The sequence below is a fragment of the Lichenostomus cassidix genome, chromosome 3 (genome assembly GCF_008360975.1).
Source record: "Lichenostomus cassidix isolate B80296 chromosome 3, HeHo_3.0, whole genome shotgun sequence".
Classification (NCBI taxonomy): Eukaryota; Metazoa; Chordata; class Aves; order Passeriformes; family Meliphagidae; genus Lichenostomus; species Lichenostomus cassidix.
Window position 1 is genome coordinate 110,499,447 of NC_139483.1, and position 11,474 is coordinate 110,510,920.

The 11,474-nt window shown below is 55.6% G+C and overlaps 1 long non-coding RNA gene across 1 annotated transcript; it reads left to right on the forward strand.

Annotated features, from left to right (window-relative positions):
- Nucleotides 1–4,296: 4,296 nt before the first annotated feature.
- LOC146440482 (uncharacterized) lies at nt 4,297–7,375 on the forward strand. Its single transcript, XR_014851168.1, has 2 exons — nt 4,297–4,682; nt 7,172–7,375. It is a non-coding gene; the product is annotated as an uncharacterized LOC146440482 (long non-coding RNA).
- Nucleotides 7,376–11,474: the final 4,099 nt, after the last annotated feature.

Here is an 11,474-nt window from a genome sequence, read left to right on the forward strand (position 1 = left end):
TAAAGTGTGGAAGGGAATAAGCACTTGGAAGAGGGATCTGGTCCATCAGCTTTCATCCTCCATAAAACCCAGTAGTAAACAAAGCAATAATATTTGGGGGCTTGGAGAGGGCAGCTCTGGGGGGAGCTGGATGTTGATTAAGATGGAATGGCTACGTGGGGAAAGGGGGGGATGCTGGAATCACATCCTCAGTGGCCAGGGGAGAAAGTTTGGGCCCATTTCCTATCGAATTTGGTGCCACATCTCACTCCGCGGAGCTGCTGCATCAATGGGAAATTTTCCCATCAAGCTGAACCCAAAAGGGAGGGTAAAATCAACTCTCACTTCCCCATCGGAGAGTCTACAGCGCGAAAGCCTCTCCCGCTCTATTTATACACTGGATAAATCAGTCTCCAGACTGTTACCATAGATAACAGAGTTTTTCTCCTGCTGTTGTCTCTAACAGCTTCTTTTTCCCCCCACTATATTTTGCACCGTTCCTACCTATCACCTCGGTGAGTAATTCCCCTGCTTTAAAGCAAATTACTTGGGGGAGAGCCGGGTTTTTCAGGCGGAGGGAGATTTTTCATCCCCCTCTCGCTGAATTTTGCTCCTGGTTCTGTGAGTAACCCTGAGAAATCCTGCAGAAAGGGGAGCTATAGGTGAGTGCATCTGATCCTGATACGTATTTAACCTTCTGACAGTCTCCAGGAATTAACTATTTAGGAGGTGAGCAGCGTTGCGCTGGGATAACACGGCCAGGCTGGTTCGCCGTGATGCCGAAGCTTCCCACAAAAATCCCTAATTCTCACCATGGAGCTTCTGCAGGAGACATTGCCACGGGCTGGGATCTTTATTTGAAATAAATACCTCACTCAGTGCGGCAGGTCCCTATTTGGGGGACGAGGGGACGCAGAGTTTCCCCTCCCAGGGATGGGGTGTTAATGGGATTTGTTGCTCCTGGTTGGGGAGCGAGGGGGGTTAATCCCTTCCTTCATGTATATCCCTGCTAAGCTGGTTTAGGTCATGTTTAGAGCTAAGTTTTGTGGTACAGGCTCTGTCCATCCATCCATCCCGCAGTGCCAGGCACAGGGATCAATCCAGCTGCCATCTTCACCCCCCTCGCACCTCCCAGCACTTAAAAATTCAAGTGAGCCCCAGAAAGAAATTCAAGAAAAGGTTTAAATTCCACCAAAGCGGTGAAAAAGCCTCTAAAGGCTTTTAGAAACCCTGCGTCGTCGCTCGGGGAAAGCTCCCAGCGAGGCCCAGAGCCCTTTGTTTGCTGCAATGGGATTTATCCTGGAGTGGGTAGGGAAGGAAAGGGACTTTTTGCCCCCAGCTGGGTGCTCAGCACCCACCTGCAGTGACCCATCGCACCAGCATCCCCTCTGCCATCAGCTCCACCAGGGGTGAAGCTGCTTGTGGGGAGGTGGCTTTGAGGGTTTGGCGTCGTTTTCTAAAGCCCTTCGCCTTGGAGGAGCCTGCAAAGCGTTAAATAGCCTCACCTGACCTCCTCCAGCAAAGCCAGGCTCTGCATCCTTATTTAGGGACATACATCACCTCCACAGTTTTCCCTCTGGCGCTGGGGGTGGAGCAGAGAAGTGAAATGTCGTGAGAAAAAAAAAAGAAAAAAAAAAATAAAAAGAAAAAAAAAAGTGGTAGGTCTAAATCCATCCGAATTTGCCTTGAAACCCCTTTCCCATCCCGGCGATCCCGACCGAGGGCCGGCCACATATGCCGTGCCATATGGAGCGGCGCGATCCCGGTCAATCGGATCTTTGGGAGTTTTATCGTTTAATTTCTTAATGTGCTAATAGTGCAGAGGGAGGGGACGGATCACCGCTTAAGTCCGAGGATTTATGTTTTTAAGGGAGCGTGATGTATTTTTGAGCAGGCTTTAAATATCCCCGGCCAACCTGACGGGCAGCGGGCGGGAGGGTGAGCTGGAAAAGGCCCTGGAAGAGCCCTTTGAGCTTTAATCCAGCCCAGGTTTATAACGTGACATCCAGCTCGGTGTGAGCTGAAATTCAGGCGGAAAATCCCCGTGTCCATTTGACAAAGCCACTTTGCCCAGCCCTGAGGGCTTCGAGCCCTGTTTGGGGTCTGTATCCCCCTGCTGCTCCCATAATTTCCATCCGAGGCTCCACTCCATCTGAAGCCACGAAGGATGGGTGGCAAAATCTCCCCAAGGCCCCTGATCCTCAGTTTCCCCTCTTAGGGAGGGAATTGCATTTCCTTCCTGCAAATTGCCATTGGGATCGGGGCTTATGCAGATGCCCAAGGTGCTTTCGGCTCCTCAAAAGGAAGGTCTTACAGAGAGATAAAAAATAAATGTTCCCAAGAAAACACACAGAAGTAATTTCAGGGGAGTATCGAAATCACAACCGCTCACCTCCAAACCACCACAAGACGCCTCTATTTATTTTTAAATAAACCACCTCAGCTCGCCATAAATCTCCTAGGCAGGGAACCAAGGAGGGGATGAATTAGGCGGCGCCCTGACCCCATCCCAATCCCCGTCGGGCAGCTGCCTGCGGGGCAGGGACGATGCTCGCTTGGCCCCGTGGCTCCAGCTGCGGTTGGAAGCTCGGCGGTCTCAGAGGGATGCTCTGGCTGTTGGCTTCTGTCAGCCAGACCTTAAAATCTGCGCCGTGCGAGGCCTTATTTGAATTGCAAACGGCTCAAGGGAGGTATACGAGTGAGTTGCTCGCTCAGGGTAAATAGGGTTTGGGGTTGGTTTATTTTTTTTTATTTTAAGCTAATAATATTGTGTCATGCTCTGAGGGGGGTGATGTTATAAAGGGCAGGCGGGAAGATTTCTGTGCCTGAGCTGGTGGCTTTCTTGAACAATTTTTGACAGCTAATTTCTAGCATTTCCTTGAAAACTCCTCTGATCTGATGCATGAAGTGAAATGTCATTAAGGCAATGGGAACACAACGGTAGAACTGTGAGACAGCACTAAGGGGAAAGGGCAGAGGCTCCCAGAGGGTCCCAGCCACGTCTTTTGGACCCCCAATGTGCCCAGGGTTCTTGTGCTTACTCAGAGCTGGACGTTCTGCCCATCTCTGAACACTCAGACTCACGCCCAGGGTACCAACCACCTACTCGTGCTTCCATGCGGGTTTTTCTCAGCTACTTCTAGGCCTCAACTGGGGAGGGAAAAAGGAAAAAAAAAAAAAAAAAGGATGTATTTGTCTTCGTGCAATGGGAAGGAATAGAAGGAAGAGACGTGCGCTGCGGCGCGGTGCGGCGCTGGAATGATCTCAGGAGCTGCGGCTTGTGCAGAGAGATCCCAGGAGCAGCACATGCCCTTGACACCAAATCACCCGGCGAGTAATAAAGGATTTCCTGCCTTCAGAGCCTGCTTGAGCCGGGGGTTTAGCCTGGGTTAGGCTGCGCTGCTCCCTGACAAGGTTACAGGGTCTAACGGGGTGCTCGGCCAGGGCTGGTGATGCTGGGAATGTGTCGATATCCCTGGATGTAGATGTATAGATAAGCACGGCGTGCCACCAGCACCTCGCCACAAACAAAAAGCGCGCTCTTCTCCTTGAAATTCACCTTGAACGCAGTGAGACGGGGTGGGTTCATCAGTTGGGGTTTTTTTTTATTATTAGTATCATCATTATTATTATTATATTTCGCCCCCCCCTCCCCTCCTTTCCCCTGACAACTGTCAGCAGAGAGGCTGCAAAAAAAGCTGAGGAGCCACTGCAGGCTGCGCAGCGCTGGGAGCTGTCAGCCCCACGCCACTGCAGTGATGTCAGCCGCAGCCACAGCCACTGCCACCCCCAGCCCCTGCACACACGCGAGTCGCAAGAAGAAGAATTCATAATTACAGTAGCGTAGCCATGAAACCAGCAGTGCTGGGGGTGAGGGAGGGGGGGGAGAGAAAGCAAAGCCTTGGCCAAAATTGGTACTTTCTTTTTTTTTTTTAATACCTTTTTTTTTCCTCCCCCTGCAAAGCTGCACCCAGCTCTGCAGCATCCTTTCTCCGCAGCGGGGTTTGGGGGGGCCAGGGCAGGGGGTTCCCCCCCCGAGCCCCCCCAAAGCGGGTGGAGGGTGCGGGGGGCTGCGGGGGGAGCTGGGCAGGGCTGGAGGCTCTTTCCCCGCGGGTCGCTCCTTGTTTTAAAAGGCAGCATTTCTGCGGACAACACCCGGAGCATCTCTGCGGGAGCGGGGCTGGGGGCGAGGGCTGCAGCCGCCTTGTTTGCGGCGCACGGAGTCAGCAGCTGGGATTTTTTTTTTTTTTTTTTGGCTGAATAATCCTTTACGGGGAGGGGGTGTGCGGGAAAACGGGGAGGGGGGGGGGGCTGGGGGAGGAGGGAGGGAAAGTGGATCAACATCACCGAAGGAGGACAGCGAGCAAGATTAGGGCTGGCTAATGATAAATGAGAAGGCGCCGCTGACAGCTCCGCGCTCCGCGCAGCGCCCGCCCGGCTGCTCCGCGCTCCCTCCGCACCCTCCGGCCGCTCGCTCCGCTCCCGCCGCCGGCCTGGCTCCTGCCCCCCCTTCCCTTTTATTTTCTATATATATATATTTTATATATATATATATATATCTCATTTTCACCGCCCTCCGCATAGCGCGGGGGGGGGCACATCCCACCCCCCGCCTCCCCGAGCATCCTCCGCGGGATTACGCGCCTGGCCGCTCTCCACACCGGCTGCAGGACGGAGGGACCACGGCGGGGCTGCCGCAGGGGGTATTTCCTTCGCTCCTCTTCTTGGGGGGGCGGGTTGGGGTTGGGGTCGGGCCGGGAAAGGGGGGTTGGATAGACAGGACACCCCTCGGCACCCCACGGGGGAGGGGGGATGCAGTGGGGGCTGCGCTCCCACCCACCCCCCCCCGCGCCCTTTCTTCCCCCCTGGAGGGCTGGGGCGGGGGGGATGAAGGATGGAGCCAGGGCGGTTTATTCGCGGGCTCTGCCCGCCCCCCCCTCACCGTACCCGGGTGACCTTTCAAATCAAAGCCCGGCTCGTACCTACCAAGGTGCATTGGGCAGCGAGGGCTGGGGGGTGCTGGGGAGGGGGGGGTGATGCACCCGGGCTCTCCCCCTCCCTCTGCCTTTCCCCCTCCCTCCCTCCTCCCTCCTCCCTCCCTCGCTGCTCCCTCCCTCTCTCTCTCTCTGCTGCATTTTGCATGAGCTATCTAGGTCATTAGCATTTTAGCGTATGCAAGACTTGACAAAGCTGATGAGAAGCCAGATGGGCCCCTCTCCTCTTTTTTTTGCACCACTTGGGATCTGAGCGAAAGGATTGACTGCAGCAGGCGAACGGGGGAAGGTTTATTGCGCTCCTCCAGACCCCCCCGCTTATAGCAGCGCGGCGGGGCTCGGGGCAGGCGGCAGAGAGCGGGCAGCGCTGGGCAGAGACGGAGGGCAGGTAACGGGGGCCCCCCGTCGCCCCCCACCCCACAGCCCGGGGCTTCTTTCGCTTGATAGAGGGTCTTTTCCGACCCTGCGGTGGGGGGGTGGGGGGGTTAGGTTGGGTTTTGTCCCCCCCCTCCCCCCGCCCATGGGGAAGGGCGCGCCGAGCCTCCGCGGGGCGCGGAGAACAAAGGCTAGGCTCCGCGGGGTCCCTCTCCCCCCTCCCCTCCTTCCCCCCTCCCTTTTTTTTCTTTTCTTTTCCCATTTCCCCTTCTTCTTCTCTATATTTTCCACCTCCCGAGGAAAGGCCCCTCTCTCCGTGTTCACAGCGGACCTTGATTTAAATGTCCATACAATTAAGGCACGCGGTGAATGCCAAGAACGAGGCTGACCAGCATCGAGGCCGGAGGCGGCTCCGCGGCTCTCCGCACCCCGCGGAACCCCCCCGCACCCCCTGACCCCCTCCCCATCCCCCGAGCCCGGCCGCGGGGCGCGCAGGCAGCGCTGCGCACCGGCGCAGGTGGCACCGCAGCGCGGGGAGGGGGCGGAGAGGGATGCACGGGATGGGATGCGCTGGGATGGGACGGGACGGGATCGGGGCGCACGGCAGCTTTCGGGGGGCTCTCCGGGGTAAAGGAGAGGGGGTCCCTGCGAGCACAGGCGCCCGGGGTGTGGAATCCGGAGCTGTCACTCGCGGGTGCCCCGCGGGTGGGCCCGGGGGGACGCGGCTGCTGTCCCCGGGGCTGCTCCGCTGCCGCCGCTTTGTGCTTTGCCTTTTCTCTCGCCTTTTCTCCGCAGAGAGATGGGTTTTTTCCCTGCTAAAAGCAAGGGCAGGTCTTGGGGTCACCGGGGCTCACGCTGCTCCCCCGGCGGAGCGGGGGGGGATGCTGGGGCAAAGCGGCTTTTTTTCTTTATTTTCTAAAGCTTTATTATGATATATTATTTTTTTCCGGTGGCTGTTTGTGTGTTTTTCCCCTCTACCCTCCCTCTCCTTTTAATCCTCATAATTTAAATCAAAAGTGCCGGGGAGAAGAAGGGGGGGAGCGCTGTGTCTGCAGGGCGAGGCCGGGCGTAAATCTCTTGGAGGGATAAACATGTCATTTGTTCCCTTTGTATGGTAATGCTGTCCCCCCCCAGCTGCCCCCCCACCCCCCAGCAGCTGCCCCAGCCATACATCCTCCCTACAAAAGATCCCAATTACCCATCGGCTGCCTCATTATACTCCTTACACAGCCCCGGCGAGAGGCGTGTGTGTACGAGGAGCCGAGGGGAGGGTGGGGGGAGAGGATGGAGTGGGGGAGAAACAGCACCTGAATTATTCAGAAAATAAAATAAAATTCAAAAAATCTGGAGGCGGCGCGAGGGAGGGATGCTGCGACCCCGCAGGGATGCTGCGACCCCGCGGCCTAACACGGAGCAGGTGCCCCCCAGAGCCTCCTGCAGCGCAGGGGCTGCTCCCCCCCGACACCCCATTGCTTTATTTTCCCCCTCCTCTTTCACGCCTTTATTTTTATTTCGGTTCTTTTTTTCCCCCTCCACTCTTTTAGCCATCACCGCCGCTCTGCCCTGCTCCCCGCTGGGGCTCTTCACCTCCTTTCCCTTCTCCCATCCCTCTCCTCCCTTCCCTTCTCTTGGCAGCTGGAGGCCAATCGCCCCGCATCCCTTCATCCCGGCCCATCCCAGCGCTCCCAGCAGGTGCCTGGCACTGGGGAAGGACAGGCCTTGCTGGAGGGGACAGTCCCCCACCCCTCGGGGCGTCTGCAGAGCTGTCCCAAATTTCGGGGGGCCCTTGGTGACGGCGCGGGGGGTCCCGTCTCTCTTTGCAGCTCCACGCACAGACCCTCACCTCTGGAATGGTGCCCTTGGGGACAGTGACAGCAGCTCGGGGACGCCTCTTTGCACCCCACCGAGGGGTCCTGCAGGTATTTCGGGACATCCCTCCCTGGGCTCGCATCCCGGCCGGTGCGGATGCCGCAAGGAGCCCGTCGGGTCGTGCCAATAAAGCTCTTTCCTTGCGGCTTCCCGCATCCTCTCCTTTGTTCGCGGAGGTTTCTCGCCCGTCTCTTTTCGGCGGCGGAGGCAGGACCCCCCTGAAGGACCCGCGCTCGGCACCAGGTGGGGGATGAATATTCAAATCCGCCCCAAAATAAAAACCTCGACCTTGCAATTCGGCAGCCCACGGCCGCCTGCTTAGCCCTGGGCGGGCGCCTCTGCATCCTGGACCTCCAGGAGAGTCTGGACTGCCAGAGGGAGAGTCTGAACTGACCGAGGGCTCCCGTGTAGTGAATAAAAGGGGGGAAAGAAAGAGATTTGAGGTGCCTTCTCTCTGGGATCGCCCCCAGATCCCTGCCGTGCCGCACTCATCGCCGAGCATCCCTCTGCGGCACCGCCGGCCCTGCAGCCCCCGGGCCTCACAAACGGGACGGGTTTGCCTTTAAAGCTGCGGCACGGGAGAGAAAAGCAAGACCTAAATAACCCCAAATAAATATAAACAGCCTGTTTGCTGTCTTACGAAACGGCCGGGATGAAGAGAAGCCATCACCGTGCATCCAAAGGCCTGCTACCCACACCGGGCCCGGCAGCCTCCCTCGGGCTCACCCCACAGGGATGGAGAGGAGGGGGCTGGAGGCTCTTATTAATACTAATCCCAAGAAATATTGCTGTGCCCTGAATAAATCAGGCCGGGGGTTCCTCCAAGACCTTTGCCCCCTTGAGATGAGCTGCAGTGCAGCCCCTCCTCTTCTGGGTGGACACTTTGGGAAGGGAAATGGCTCGGAGGGGTTCGGGGGTGGTGGACAGATGCGTTTGATTTTTTCGCTGAGGGACGGAGGAGGAGGTGGCACGATTTTATTCCAAGCACGTCAGCTCCCCCCTCCCTGCCTGTCCCCTCCTTCCTCCCTCCACCCGCAGTCCGATGTAAACATAGCGGCAGAGACCTGCCAGGCTCCATCCCCACTTGGATTACAGGGGGGAATTAAGCAGCTTTGATTAACGCAGCGATGCCCCCGAATAACCTTCAGGCGTCTGGGCCTCAAGGTCGTGTGCTGGAAGGGGCTGGGGACAGGGAGCCCGGGGTACTCGTCCCTTGGGCAGAGGGAAGGGATGGATAGATGGAGAGGATTCGTGGAGAGCACAGATCCTTCCATCTGTGATTTTCTGCCGGTTTTATTTCTCCCTGCCCACGCCCACCCCTGACCGATTCGCTCGCCACTGCAGTGCTGGTTGGGCTGGAGATCCTCCGGCTCCAGCGGAGAGGTGGAATGGAAGATGTGGGAAATTCCTCTATTTCCCTCATTCCCCAGATCTCGGTCAGCCCTGCTCTTCACCCAGCCCCATGGAGGATGATTGTCTCCATGTGGAAAGGTCTTTTCCTCCATATCCCCACAGCATCCAGCTCCTTTTTTCCGTTTATTTTTATGCCGTGTACCTCCATGAACCACAAACCAGCACATCTCCTAGCAGCAGCAGTCAAAGTGGGCGTTTTATTGGGAAATCTAATCAGGTTTCGAGGGGAAAATCCTTTCTTAATGTCTCAGCTAAGCAACGAGCTCGATTAAATTGTTTAGACTATAAAAAGGGCCGAGAGTCCCATATCCTTTTTCCTCCCTGCTCTTCCTGGACAGCGCTGTCATCTCCGCACTCCACTCCACCGTCTTCAAATCCCAAACAAGCCTCAATGACACAGGACTCACATGTCATTCCCCGACATCCCCCCCCACCCCGCCTCCCCCCAGCAACAGAGTCACAAATCATCTCAAACACTCTAAATTTAGACCAGCAGCACAACCACGAGCATGGATTTCAGTGACATCACTGCTGGAAATTAAGGGGTCAAACAGGGAGGCTGAGCACGGCGCCCTGAGGAGCAGGGATGACACTTCGCTGATTCCTCCACACACCGAGGCCACCCTGCCTTGAGACATCTCAAAGCATCCCCTCTAAATATATTTCTCCCAGCGCCCAAAATGCCCAGAGCTGACCAGCCATTAAATTAATTCGCATCAGGAGCTGTGCTGAAAAGCCCTGATGGATCAGCACTGCGGAGATGTGCGGTGTGACCGGCAGGATCCAAAGGAGCAAGGCCAGTGAGCTTTGCCCGGTGCAGAGGTTGGGAGAAAGGGGACTCACATCTCAACCTGGAGCCAGAAGGTGGGTCCAGCATTCCCTGCAGGGCTGGGAATGCCAGGTCAGCATTCCCACAGCACTTGCAGGGTTGTGTGTGCACATGGTTCCCAGTGGTGCTGTGGTTATGGGGTGGGGATGCTGCTGCAGTGTCCCAGTGCCTGTGGTGATTCCTGCCTGCTTTGCTCTGCAGAGCCAAAAAAATCACTGCACACCAGAAAAAGGGAGCTAGGACCGAGTCCCAAGGTCAGAATGGGGCTTCTGTGGAGTGAGAGGTCCAGTGTTCCAGAGGATGAAGAAAGAAGAGACATTCCGATGGCTCCTGCTGCGCTGCAGGTGGAGGGGCAGATCCTGAGCTGCTCAACGTGATTGGACAGATCCATAGCCTCACACAATCACAGTTTGGTTTGGGTTGGAAAACACCTGGAAGCTCATCCAGTCCCAGGATAACCTTCCACTATCCCAGGTGGCTCCAAGCCATGTCCAGCCTGACCTTGGACACTTCCAGGGATCCAGGGGCAGCCACAGCTTCTCTGGGAATTCTATTCCAGGGCCTCACCACCCTCACAGGGAAGAATTCCTTCCCAATATCCCATCTATCCCTGCCCTCTGGCAGTGGGAAGCCATTCCCTGTGTCCTGTCCCTCCATCCCTTGTCCCCAGCCCCTCTCCAGCTCTCCTGGAACTCCTTTAGGCACTGGCAGGAGCTCTGAGGTCCCCCTGGATCCTTCTCTTCTCCAGGCTGAACAATAAATTACTGCTTAGGGGCCATAACCACTTGGAAAGTCATCCAAAAGAGGCTGATATGATATTTTTAGGGGCCTGTTTCTCACAGTACCTACTTCCTTTAGTGGTCAGAGACCCTTTACTTCTGCTGTGGTTTCTTGGCAGCACAAAAAGGCTGGGAAATGCTACCTCTGCCCTTTGAATTTCACGTTCCCCTTGCCCCAGTGGTGAGAAATGAAAAATAAACCAACAAGCCACTCGCTCCTGCAGCATCAATTCCTCCTACAGGCACAAAACACGACGTGGTGGGGGAGAGGAAAGAGGTTGGGGATTAAAATCTGATATAAATCCCTTTGGCCACGGCAGCGCATGAGGATTTCTCCGCTGTTGATGCACACGGTGGCAATTCTATGAATGTTCGCTTATTTTTATGGAGATTTTGCCTTTCAGACCAAGTGTTTCCGTGTGGCACCAGCTGTAGGGATGAGCTAATGCAAAGCTCAGTCATTTCCCTGCTCACCCAGGCCTTCCTCCGCAGCCGCTGCGATAACATCTCATCCAGGGAAAGACAAAAGTGATGCGTGTGCATGTGTAATTTCCAGTGTCAATGTGTTCGGCAAGGAGTTGGAATCATAAAAGTTATTTCATTTATTGCAATCATACATAAAGCCTCTTAGAGCTGCAGACTTGGAATAGGCAATTATGCCCATAGGTTAATAACACGCAGCGATTTGACTGACAACTGGAATTAGATTTAAACACGGCAGAGTGGCAGCTAAAGGCACTTTATTAAAACTGCGGCTGGGGATTTGTTCAAAATACCAGTTGCATACCTTTCCTGGTAAAATATTTATAGGTAGTACCATATTGTGGCCCATTATATTGTGTATTCTTCTCCTTTCCCTCGCCACTTTGAGCTCTGCTGCACGGGGAGGAATTTCTCTGGTCAGATTTTCCTGGAGAGAAGGCAAATGCCTGAAGTTGCTTCACGTGGGGTGATGTGATGGGATGTGATGTGATTTGCAGTGGGAAGGAGCCATGCAGCAGTGATTAGACCTACAAGGGACCTGGATTTACCTCTCCATCCTCTCTCCTAATCATTCCCCAGTGCAGCATCCTCTTAACGCTGCCCTCGTTAGCCCAGAGTTAATGATCCCAACAGCCCAGACCAAACCAGTGACTGATACAGTCAACAAAATAAATGTTTGATTCTGTTGATACTGGGAGTTTTTCCTGCTACCAGGGAAGTTTCTCCTTGTGAGGTGAGATTAGTGTGGGGATG